We start from the raw sequence: 13,316 nt of genomic DNA on the forward strand, positions 1-13,316 counted from the left end.
TTCTATATATATATCTTAATTTAAAATGTACAGATTGTTCGAAATACGTTATCCAAGTTTGTTTTGGGAATAGCTCAACTTTCCTTATTGTTCTACTCTTTAAATTAATAATTTCTATACCATAATTTAATTTGGGATACAATCTATAAATAATATAACCCGACGCTTGGTACCTGAAAAGCGTAATGATTAGCACACGGCAAAGCTGTGGCACAATAAAAATTCCAGAGTCACTCATTATTACAGGCAAAACAATTAAATTATCACTATTCAATGGGTTAATTTCATTCTAATCACAGTCTAGTTTTTATGGCTGCAAAGTGTAAACCACGAGAGGTCTGGTCTGACCCAATTATCTTTACACTATTATTTTTAGCGAAATTAGTTTTCACTGCGGAGAAATATCGAAACAAAACTTTTTGTGCAAAGAAATATATCGGCTTTTTTGTCCGAGGTTGAGTGAAATCAATTTTATTTTTATTTAAATAATACCAAGTATCGAAGAAATTATACTGACCAGATGGTCAAATATTGTGGTAAAACTATAACATGTAATAAAATTTTAGTTTTAATGAAAATTTTAAATTCATTCTTACTAAAATAATCTAATTTCGCATACACTTCTTTTTACCCTTTTTGTGCTGAAAATACTTCACTCCACTTGCAAGCTGCATTTCCCCAGTGGAAACGTGAAATATTAAATAGTCATTTATCATATCATGTTGATGTTTATGCAATGTTATTTTCGTTTCTTTCTCTACAGTGGAAAATATATGTGAAAAAAAGAGACATCTTTTTCATATATTTTCTATGAGAACGATCATTCGTAACCTATAGGCTGATTTCATATTCTAGTCGAGTCGCTAATTAGAATTACTAATTAGAATATTTGTAAACATGTGCGAACCGAAGCGCGAGTTGAGCCACACATTACGGGAAAGGAACGAATTGACGGCAAGCGGCGTTTCGCGTACGAATACGTAGCATAAGAAATCCACTTTTGAGTGGGATGTTCCCGCAATATTCAGGTTCAATATTTGATACGTCAAAAACAGATTTCTGTTTTCACTTCGCTATACTCGATGGACTCCGTGGTCGAGAGGTAAGGCTCTTGACTAGCAATCCGATTCAAATCCCGGAGTGGACAAGTTAATTTTATTCGATTAATTTGTGTCATTTTCACAAATTATTAATTAATGATAACTCGTTGCACTCTGGCCTAGTACGAATAATATAGTACTATTTGCGCTGACTCATTTGTTATGGCATATACGAGTAAATACACTTTTTGACATACTCTATACACACGAAGCCCATTTCCGTCGAGAGCTTATATATAAATATGTTTGCGCTTCAAACATGAACTTCATTACGAAATTGTTCCCCGTTTTTACGACATTTATTTGAAATATTTTTTATCATAGTTATTAAAATCAATCAATGCCTTATGTTTGAGTTTGGTTTATTCAGCACCTGTAGTACTTCGCCCTAGTAAGCTCGAGGCTTTACTTCCGTTCAACACTTCCGCCGGTATTTCAGCCTTCGCTTCCTTTATTTACGAAAGTGGGGCGTCGCGGCGGAGACGTCAGTGGAAAGGTTTTTCTTTTATTTAGGAGGCTTTGCTCGATTTATTTTCACGCTTGCTAATAAGCCGCGCTGGCGTATTTCATGACGGCAATTTGTTATTCAAATAATTGACACTTTGACGGCCTTTTCTGGAAATCGATAACAACAGTTTTAAAAAAATGACTATTATCTTTTATATACCAAATAAATGTGATTTGGGTCAAAGTCTTATTTACCTAAAACAAATTATTATTGTTTGGTTCGTCCATGTCAAGAATAAAACAGAAAAGTGTGTATAAGACGATGTAGCAATGTGATTGAAGCAAGGAGTGTGTGGCGGACCATCCTCTTTGCCTTTCTGTCTATCTGCAAAACTGCGTAACAGTTAATTTCATTAAGTGCACACTTTTTTCTTCGGTACCAACTTCAGTAGATCATTTTATCGTTCAAAGATATGAAACGATTTTTAAATATTTCAAAGTTTGGAACTTTCTTTGAAGGTTCTTTGCCTTTGAGAGCCATTTTCATGCATTTTAATGACTGAAAATCGTGTGGATAGATGATGTTTCACTAAGAGTACGAAAATGTTACTAAAAATATAAAATGTATATTTTTTTTATAATAAAATATATAATTTATTTGTTCGTCGTGACTAAATTACAACAAAAATTCCATTACTAAATTACATAAAAATGTCCAGTGTCCGATTTGGTCGTATTTATTTTTTTGTAAATATTATGAGTACGAATATGATTTAAGATTTTCACGGCCAAAAGTATTTTTGTTATTTGTTTTTAGGTATTATGTAACACGGCATAATACCCCAAAAACAAATAACAAAAGTTATGAGTACGAGTATAGTTCAAATCTATTTTTTTTTATAGTATCAAACATCCAACAAGAGGCACACAATTGTTCGAATGTTCAAAATTCTATATGAACCGTTTATTTTAATGTTATTGCAAAAACTATCCTTGGTTTTTATATATTTCTTTTGTGAACTTTCATACTTCTTTGTATATTTTAGATTATTGTTAAGCCTTTCTTTTTTAATTATTTAATTATCAAGAAATAAGCTGCTTTTTTTTTAAATATTCATAGGAAGGAAAATAGTTCTGTCTGAAAAGCTTGAATATTATAATGATAATAATCAAAGGAAAAAATTAATTCTGAGATATAATATTTTTGGTATGCCTCCTTGTTCCCCTCTGCTATTCGTGTGAAGTTCGAAAAAAAATTCCAATTTAATATTTTCTTTCGCGCCATTAAATGTTTACAATATTTCCGGTTTCTAAAAAATGATCCGTTTATGCGTATTACAATTTTTTTTAAATTGCTATGGTTTCAAAAATACGCTAAAAAAACGTGAAGAATGTCTTCGAATTTTTGAATAAACCGGAAAAAAGTTGCCTGTTTCTGCTTTTCTTTAGAATGAGAAAAAAAAATGATGTTGTTTCTTATTATCGAGGTCGTCAAATGTTTTCTCGTGGTAATACAAAATGTATTTTTCGGCTTCAATGTATCTAGTTATGTACATGCTTTCAAGATATTTGTCCCAGCCCCTAATTTTAGTATATAAATAATTAAAAGTTGTCGATCGAGGTTCTTTTTGCCCTTCGGTTGAAGATTAGCGGATAGCGGATGATAAACATCCCCTTTCCCTCACCTGGGGCTTTCAAGGAACCCATTCTCCCTCTTATGCTTTGGACCAACTTTCGTCACGTGGTACAAATACTCAACCACGCCCTTTTTTAATATACTCTCCCCACCGTCGGGGAGATTTCAAGATTGTTGGAAAAAGTTCCAGCTTTTGGATGTCTTTTTTTATTATTTATTTCTGGAGTACACGCAGATGTGCAGATATAATTATTTTAATTTGGTTGTAAGGAGCCAGTAGGTCTAATAATAATACGTGCATAGCCAATTCTAGCACCTTTTTCAGATTAGTTCCTGACTGCTCTTTCAACTAATTTTTATACTCGCCGAACTCTGTGAGACGTGTTTGAAAATATATCTTTCTATTTATACCCTTTTCCAGCAAAAAATATGAAGAAAACACGCAGCCGGTTTTTACGTAATCGCACGTACGTTTTCAATTCAATTTTTTTTCTCCGGCTTCAGTTAACTTCTCTGACATTTGTGAAGAGACTATCAAGTATAATTTAATATCAGAATTTTACAAGCATTGAGCATTAATCGAATTTTTCCAAACATACATAAACACACACAAAACAAACAAAAATATTCATAGAAATGCCCTTATTAATTACATAAAATATATATAAATAGCTGCATGCCTATATTTTAACTTTGTCCGTAGTCGAGGGGTAAGGCTGTCGACTAGCAAACCGAAGGTCGCGGGTTTATTTGATTAATTTGTGTTATTTCTCAATTTATTAATCAAAAATAATATATACATCCAGGGCGATACTGAGAGTATCTTCCAGAGTGGAAAATACTCTCAGTATCGCCCTGGTGTATTTTATCTTAGTATCGCCCTGGTGTAAGACTACCATTCAGAATTGAAACGTTGCTTGAAATGGCTTTAGCCGTGTTTGATGTCCAGATCTCAATAGGCAGATACTCCCCCACGTTCCTCTTTTCCATCTCCTTCCCTTCTCCACTACCTTCAGCTTCATAACATACCCTAATTGGGGATGTCATAGTCTCATTGGCTCCAGATGGTTGGGAGCAGTTGAAACTCTTCTGCTATATTCACATTTTAATGGCTTTCCCTCATAAATTTTCTGTGAATTTGTAGCGATAAAATGAAACTTTACGTTATACTTTATCGCTACAAATTGCTTATCGCTTACACCAAAATACATGTTGAAAATTCTCTCCTGTCTATCAACTTTTTTCTACTTGTCAGATGCGACGTACTGCCTGACAGATGGCGAAAAACTTTTCTTCAAACTTTATACCATTATATTCCTATTGAGAATTTTAATATCTCTTAAATGCCACTCTTCTATACAACACAAGACATAACCTACTGAAATGTTGTTATTCATTTTGTTGGTGTTATTAAATCTACATATTTGTTATGAATGACAAAACAATTACATTTGATGCCGAAAGATATTGCTTTTTGATAAGGAATGAGTAGAGAGAGAGAAAGAGTTGAACGAAATAAGGTTTTTATAAAAAAGCTTACGCAGCACTTTTCGGTTCTGCAATTCACTCCAGTTATAAAAACCACCAAAAAGAATAGTAAAAAATGAGACGTATGATTCAATTGACCATTTCAATGTCACAGTTTTTCATATGAGAGCGTATTTTCATATATAATTTACTGTTATTTTACCCGGGTACCTTTAGGTTATTAAAAATAAAACGTTATGGTTAACTCATTTAAACATAAAAAATTATTAAATTAACATTAACTCATTTAAACATAAAAAAATATTAAATTTACATTAACTCGTTAAAAATTCATCGATATGGTTAGTCCATTGTTAAACTACATTGTTGAATGTCTTGTTTATCATACAGCAATCAGTTTATTTATTATTCTCAAGTCTCTCATTTCTCGTAATTGCAATTCAAGAAGAATTGATGTTATGATAACAAAATAACGCCTGTAATTGTATATTTTATTCTATTTTTTGTTTATTGACGTACACAATAGATAAAATGTTAACATAAATTACAGAAAATAACAAGGAATCCAAACATTAAATAATGGGAACGACAATATGTAAACATCATACAATAACGGTCGTAATAAAAAATGTATTGAAAATTTTATTCAATTATGAAAACCTTACTAAATGAAACTTTAAATAGAAACTAATATAAAATAGGTAAGTTTTTAGATTCTCACGGCCAAAAGCATTTTTATTGTTTGTTTTTGGGGTGTTATGCCGTGTTGCGCTAACTCCTTCTTTAGCCGACGTTTCGGACAGCGTTGCAGTGTCCATCAACAGGGCAGATCCGGTAGATCCGAAGATGTGTAAATTTTGGTTGTCGAGTTTGTGCTTATTTGTTTGTGGCCTGGGCCCGTCCAAGTGCGAAATGCCTTGGCATTTACACATCTTCGGATCTACCGGATCTGCCCTGATGATGGACACTGCAACGCTGTCCAAAACGTCGGCTAAAGAAGGAGTTAGCGCAACACGGCATAACACCCCAAAAACAAACAATAAAAATAATATAAAATAGTTCATGAAGAGTTATATGAGATATATTCATTGCTTATCTAGTCAAAGAGGGTTGTTTATCTGTTGTATAAACTTTTTTCAAGGTATTTCAAATGTTCTATATTTTTATTCATTTTGAAGATGTCGTAAAAACAAATAACGTTTGAGAAACTACATACGAAAAACCTTGTAGATTTTTGTATTCGAAATATAATTTAATATTTTAAATTCAAACATGAAAATAGTTGAAAAAATAGCTTACTAAAAATATTTTTCATCAAATCAAAGAATTCACTATTATATTAGTATAATTCAATATATTTACTATTATATGTGTTATTTGTCGTCAGTTTTAATCCCTTAATAATGTCACATTGTGAACATAGTCGATGATATATCATAGTCGATGTATTATATTTTCCACTAGGTAAAATACTTTGTAAGTGGTGATTTACGGGAATACGATGCAATGAGCATTACAAAATTCCATTCAATACATAAAAAAATTATAATATGAACTTTTCGACAATATATTTTAGGCTATACATAACATTAAAGTTACATAACCACACATTTAGATAAAAATTAAACGACTTATCAGGCATATCGAGGGTTTAGGATCACAGAGACAAAAACATAGTTTTGAGATAAACAAAAATAAAATTTAGAATGCTCATCTACCCAACTGTATCTCTTAAACGGCTGTGTGTAAGAAATACAGCTTCGTGTCACTAATAATAATAATTATGGCCTTACCGAAACCAAGCCTAAATCAAAACACCAGTTTTTGTAGTTAATCCCCTGTGATCCTAAGCCTCCAATATTAAACTGCAAAATACATTACAGACTTACACTTAAATTTTTAGATTGCGTTACCGATATTTAAACCAAGTGGTCCGTAATCCAAATCTCATTAAGTCGGTATGTCGGAAGAGTACCTACTTCCTGAAAGCCCTTCCTGTTGCCAAGTCCTTAGCCGGTCGCGCCCTTATTATTACGTTAATATTTCCAGCCGGATATCAGAACGGAAGTCATCAGATAGGGAAATTAAGCACTTCCGATTGGCAAGATCGAATTCATCCCCATGATTTCGTGCGCAGACATTTTAGGATAATTTTAAATTGTAAACACTTCTCAAAAATTTTATTTCAAGTGTACGACCTTCCCTTATTATAAAATCCGTTATTTTATCTGTTAAATTTCGTTATAGGCATTATGTTTTTTTTTTTATCCGACTTTATGTCAGAGTTAAATCTGTGCCTTCGGAAAAACTAAACCCTTCCACACACTTTTCCACAAATGATCATCTAGTCAATCAACATTATGCAAGTGCAATATATAAGCAAAATAAATACCAAACAATACAAGAACAACACGTAAACTCACCAGAGATCAAATGGGAAAATTATTCACCGACTCCAGATATTTTCATATCAGAGGGTTCGGCTCGGTAGAACTCCTAACAGGGCCTATAAATCCTACTGATTCCTCAACATATATACATTTTAAAAATCTTTAGTAATCCTAAATGTATTTAAAATGACTGATTCTTGCATTTTTATGGATAAATTTTTTGATAGATCTAATACGCCTAAATTTTTAATGAGGGAGCTTGGTATAATTCCGAAATAAAAAAAAATATTTTTATAGTTTGAGAATGCCAAATTCTTTTTATCTCATTTCCTAAATCTGTGTATTTTCTTATTTTTTCATTAACAGATTTTTGAATATTACACGAATTTGGAATAGCGACATCAATGAAATAAGTTATTTTTTTAAATTTTATCATAAAAACTATATCAGGTCTATTATGACTAATCCTTCAGTCTGTTAGTATAGTTTTATCATAATATATTTTATAAAATTCGTTTTCTAAAAATGAATTTGGTTCTTATTCATAATATGGTATTATATTACGGCAGTCAATCAAGTTATGTTTAATTACCTAACTTTGGTGAATTATTTTTAAAACTTGATTGTGCCTAAATGTATACTCGGACGTATATTAATAATATTATTATTATACTAAGCGCAGACCCTTGAAAATCACGGGTAAGCCTCAATTCTTGACAAATCAGTTCCAATTTAAAAAAAACAACAGTTTCTGTTAATCATATTCTGTTAGAAATGTTTTAGTATGGGTAGGTACTTTATCGCTTGTTTTTATTCACACAGTCAGTTCCAAATTTGAAAATGACACATAAATTCTAAGTAAGGTAAATCCGAGATCCTGAGAGGTGACTGAGTAGAAATTGAAGTCTTCCATCACAACACAAGCAATATTTTCCGCTTACTGTGGTGGTAGTAGGAGATTTTCAAATATTGTCAGGTTATTCGTAACCTGGGAATATTTATCTTTCTAAAAAAAAATTTAAAAAAGAGCTCATTGAACCATGGTTACAGGCACAACTGATTTTTTTCATCATTTATTATGCTCTGCAATTGTTTATTTATTTTATATAGTAAAAGCTCTTCTACAAAGTAAGCACGGCTACTCAATTAATTTACCCGTGTTTGGTTCAAATTCGCGTGTAATTAATCAATCAATTATTAAATTAACAATGTAAAGTCGGTGAGAATGTACTGAAAATAACCCAATAGAGCGCGCAAATACTGACAAAATCAACATAAATTCATGCTATGTAGTCTGATATGAAATAAAGTTCACATTGCCACTATTTTTATTTTAAATAAACACCACTTTTACTTATCAGGCTAATTTGTTCGACTTGATCTAATAGAAACCGTTTTATCTCTACTGTCATGGTGAGAAATATGATCTAAACTCTGTTAAAAAGAGAACACCACGCTTTATTATTTTTTAATGATAAACTAATGTTTATAAAGCAAGGTTTTTTATGCATAGCATAAAGGATAACAAATAATTATAAGCAATATTTAGTCGCCTGAAAATATAAATACAAATTGAAAATATCTCCCGAGTAAAAATAAATGCCACCAACGGGAATTTAACCCAGTCACAAATAAAATAAGTCAAAAATATTTCACCAACAAATGAAGATATGATATGTCTCGACGCCATCTAGTGAGAAATTTAGCATTAACAAAGCCTTTCCTACAAAAATAAAGTTGGTTGTTTACAGGTGGAAAAAATATAATAAGCAGTAATTGTTGATTGAGGTATTACTACATATTGAATTATTTGGCGGCTCGGAAATAAGCCGACATAGCTCAGTGGTTTCAGAGCACCTGACCGGACATCAGAAGGCACGGGTTCAATTCCCGTTGGCGGCATTTATTTTTACTCGGGAATAATTTTAATATGTATTGATATTTTCAGGCGACTAATTTTATTGCTTATAATTATTTGTTAACCACGCTTTATATTCAAAACTAGAAGCTAACCTCAAAATAATTTAAATGTGTACCTTTATGGAACCAAAGGTTCCGACCTCAATTTGAATTAAAATGAATTCTGAATTATTTAAGTAAATAAGTATTTTTATATAAAACGTAATAAAATGAGGTGGTAATAACATCGGTCTAATAAATGCCAGATTTTTGTAGGTAAAATTTTTTCCTTTCCAAAACAGTTTTTAGTTTTCGATTACGTTCAGACAAAATCAATTTATTTCGATTTTATTGCAAACCGGAAATACTCCGACTTTCTACAGAATATTAGTTTTTTAGTATATTAATTTGTTTAGAGACCTGAGGGGTTAATAAAAATGTAACTTGCGTGATTTAAATCCCTCAATAAATCAGTTACTCGTCATTTTTATTACTTTTTAAGGTCCATTTATTTTTTCATCTTATCGGGAACGGCCTTTGTGAATACAGACTTGGATAAAGTCCAAAATTCTTCGTGGTCGTTGTGTAGGCACCTTGATCAATACCTTTTTTTTTGCAATATCTGAACTTACTGCTTACTAAGCTCATACCATCGCGAACTCATTTCATGCGGAGATGCGCTCGCATCTGGGCGTTTCTTCTAGCAGCCGAAAGCTGCTAAATCAATATCCATTTTTCCTGAATTGATCCTAGATTTATTGTTATATCTAACTTTTTCTAAGTTTTATAGTTTTCTAGAGTAGTATATGCTTTAAAATTAAATTCTGTTTGTAATTCTGTATTTATGTTTCTTGAATTTATTCGGTCTTTATCGTGATTTTCAATGTCATAAGTAACCTCAAATTATTCGCTTACTATGAACGGCACGTAAAAACACATTTCGTAATAAAAATAAATTCTCTGAAGATTGAATTTGAAATTCCAATATTCATTCCAATTTCAGTTACAAAGGCTACAATATCCTCATAGAATTTTCTATTTTCTCACTTTTGTACCCCGAGCCTGTCCCTCCCGGGCAGAACTTTTCTGTTTTTTAATCATCAAAAATAATACGATTGGCTGTTGACTGTCCAATCAGCGCGCTCGCCAGCACGTGACGTCTTCAATTTATGGTGGCAATATTAATTAATCGAATTGACGTTTAAGCGCTGCAAATTGATTGAAAACACGCTTTTGAATGTTTTTTATGGTTCCTCTGACTGAAAACAATCATTTTGAAACGTTCATTTTCATTGAATTTTTACAGCCGAGTTGAGAATTTAAACCCAGGTTAATAGAAATGATATTTTATTATTTGCGGTACAAGTGTATTTAAATACACCGAATAAATTATTTTCGTAAATAAAAAAAGATTACGAAATAGTTGTAAAGAGTACAGCATGGTTCAAATTAACTAAAATTTATAAAAAGGCTTTATAGAAAACAACAGGTTGACAGGTCGGTGGCCGAGTTGACATCGCGCTTGGGTCCCACCCAGGCGTAGTGTGTTCAATTCCTCGGCTGGCTAAGTCCTCCATCACAACACAAGCAACATTTTCAGCTTACTGTGGTGGTAGTAGGAGATTTTCAAATATTGTCAGGTTATTCGTAACCCGGGAATGTTTGTCTTTCTTTTTTAATAAATTTAAAAAAAAATAATTAAAAAAACATGTAAATTAATAACTGTCTTAAAAAATATGTGAAATGCATTTTTTCGATGCTATTGAGCTTGTCATTGAAGACAATATTGATAAAAAATCAATAATGAAAATTTGAAAAAGAAAAATCAGAAACAGATTCATTCAGGCCCTCAACCTCGCCGGGAATTTGCTCTACCACTTTGTTAATCCGACCTAACTCGACCCTATTTCTGCAAATTGGTTGCCTAAGCTATGGATGCGAGGTATAAGCGAGGTTATTATTATTATTATTTTATTGGTATTATTGTTGCAGTGAAAGAGAGTTAAAGATCGCGTGACTATATTAGGAGTAAGCAATTAAATAAATTGCAGTAGTGCAGGGCTAAAGGCAATAATTATTATGCAATACTTAACTTGGTGTTTTTAACGTAGGTTTAAAATCCAACCTTAGCAAATCAGAGCAAATTATTAACGAGTTTTCTTTTTCAGGAAATAAATTAGCAATATTTTTTATTTGACTTATACTGTTAACCATTTCTAAAGGTTAGTCACTAGGTAAACAATAGAAATACATTAATATAGATGCGAGTAAGCTTGTGTGCTTGACTTAATTCAATTAACGTATCAAATATGAATTCTCAGAGTCGATTTATGTCGTAATAGAATCAATGTTCCTGAAATCTGATATTTCTTGTAAATTTGTTTTCCCTTTGGTAAACAATTTTTCGTAATAGATGGTAACAAAAACTTTCGAGAACGTATTATTCCAATTGTAAGTACTGACTAAAGTTGCTTTTATTGTTGCCATAACTTTGAAGAAGGTAATTTATTGTTTTGTTCGAATTTCCCATACAATCAGTTGTTCGGAGAAATGTTACGGAATATTGTTCAGACAAAGGTTTTCTAGAATGTTACGCCTGAAATGTTACGCTTACTTGTCGTAGGCAACTGTTCGAAAAACCTCTTCCTTTTTGTAGAATGTTTTGAGAAAGTTTGCAAACTTATCTCTACGATTTCATGTTTTGTTCAGAAAATATATACAAAATTTAACCACAATTTATTCAGTATTGATTTTAACCCTTCAGGGCCCTGGCTTAAAGATGCTATCAGAAATTTGGAGAATTTGTGTGTATTTCTGCTTCTCAATAAAATCTAAATAAATGGGACATTTCTGAACGTATCCGAAAATTACACACTGTTTTTGAAAGGCAATAAAATACGGTTTTATTTTGTTATTAGAAATAAACCTTATATATTATATAATATAAATTTTGAAATCAAACATAAAATAGTTATAAAAATGGCTCAACTTACGTTTTTTCGTCTAATCACTGAACTAAAATGACTGATAACAACAACAAAAAATACATATTTTTTTAGACAAATGAGTTATAAACATTATGGCTTCCTCATTTTTTTCGTTTTATGCAAAAATAATTAATACAAATTTCACAAAGCTTCTACATTTGATTCTTGTGGTCTACTGATTTTTATTTAATTTTTTTTTATTCTTAAATATATTAGTAGGTATTACAAAGGTATAGTATATTGTCCTCCACCCTAGGAGTTGACCTGTGTTGTGGAGGACTTTTTAAATTGTAAAGTTGTATAATAGTAAACAATACAAAGGATTTAGTTACACTACAGGATGCTCTGAGTTATTCTGCAGCGGGAGGATCGCTTACTGATGATGCTCGCCTGTAGATCGGCTAACATCGGCTACCTTCGTAACCATTCGGGTATTTAATCCAAACGTCTGATAGTTGTCTCTGTCGTGTGGTACTAATAGTAACACCTATGGAGACACCTTAAAACTACATTAACTGTACATCCTAACTTTTAACTACACACTCTAATGACATCTGTTGGGCGGTATTGAGACTACACACTATATAATATATAATTTATATATAATTATAATAATATAATAAAGATATAATGGAAACACACAGTAGATTACGCTTACATCGTAGATCCTTTCCCATTGGTTTTTATGTTGCCATCATTTTGAATATGTTAATCTCCGGGTGGGATGATACCCTTAGGATATAATATATATTAATTGTTCGTCCTGTGAAAGTCAATGATCCATTTTCCGAAGCTCGAATATAGCCGCGTTGTTGAACGATTCCGCCCTGCATTCGCTGCGAACTAACCTGGCGGAAAAAATTAACCATTGGGCTATGCAAATCAGGGAACCAAAAATGATGGGCTTTTCCCGTTTTAACAGAAAAATCCTCAATTTGACATCGCTTTTTATGCAGCAAATGGAACTATGAATTATTTATCGGATACCTACCTTGAAAAAATTGCATGTTTGGGAAAATGATGACAAACGTACGTAATTGATTATATGTTATTCTATTCTGAAATGTTTATATAAAGGGTTTTGCGTCTTACACTTGGTGGATGTGTTGTAATAGATCAATTGCTAATGAGTGCAAAATTGATAACTAACTAACTAACCATCACGCCGTTTCCCCGCAGGGGTAGGCAGAGAGGACGGATCGCCAAACAACTCGGTCTTGGCACACACTTCTTGCCTCATTCACATTCATACATCGTCTCATACATACTCTTCTATTATTTTGACTCTTTACATGGCCCGACTCGATTATCTGATTCACTTGATTAGGTAATTGATAATTCAGTAATAAGTACTGTATCCTCTTATAAT

At 32.0% G+C, this 13,316-nt stretch overlaps 1 protein-coding gene across 3 annotated transcripts in view; it reads left to right on the forward strand.

Moving 5' to 3' along the window:
- Nucleotides 1–13,316, forward strand: part of Appl (amyloid-beta-like protein) — a 562,030-nt gene that overhangs the window by 455,224 nt on the left and 93,490 nt on the right. The gene's annotated exons all lie outside the window — the stretch shown is intronic.

The sequence above is a fragment of the Hesperophylax consimilis genome, chromosome 18 (genome assembly GCF_061612785.1).
Source record: "Hesperophylax consimilis isolate HC1 chromosome 18, BYU_Hcon_1.0, whole genome shotgun sequence".
Taxonomy (NCBI): Eukaryota; Metazoa; Arthropoda; class Insecta; order Trichoptera; family Limnephilidae; genus Hesperophylax; species Hesperophylax consimilis.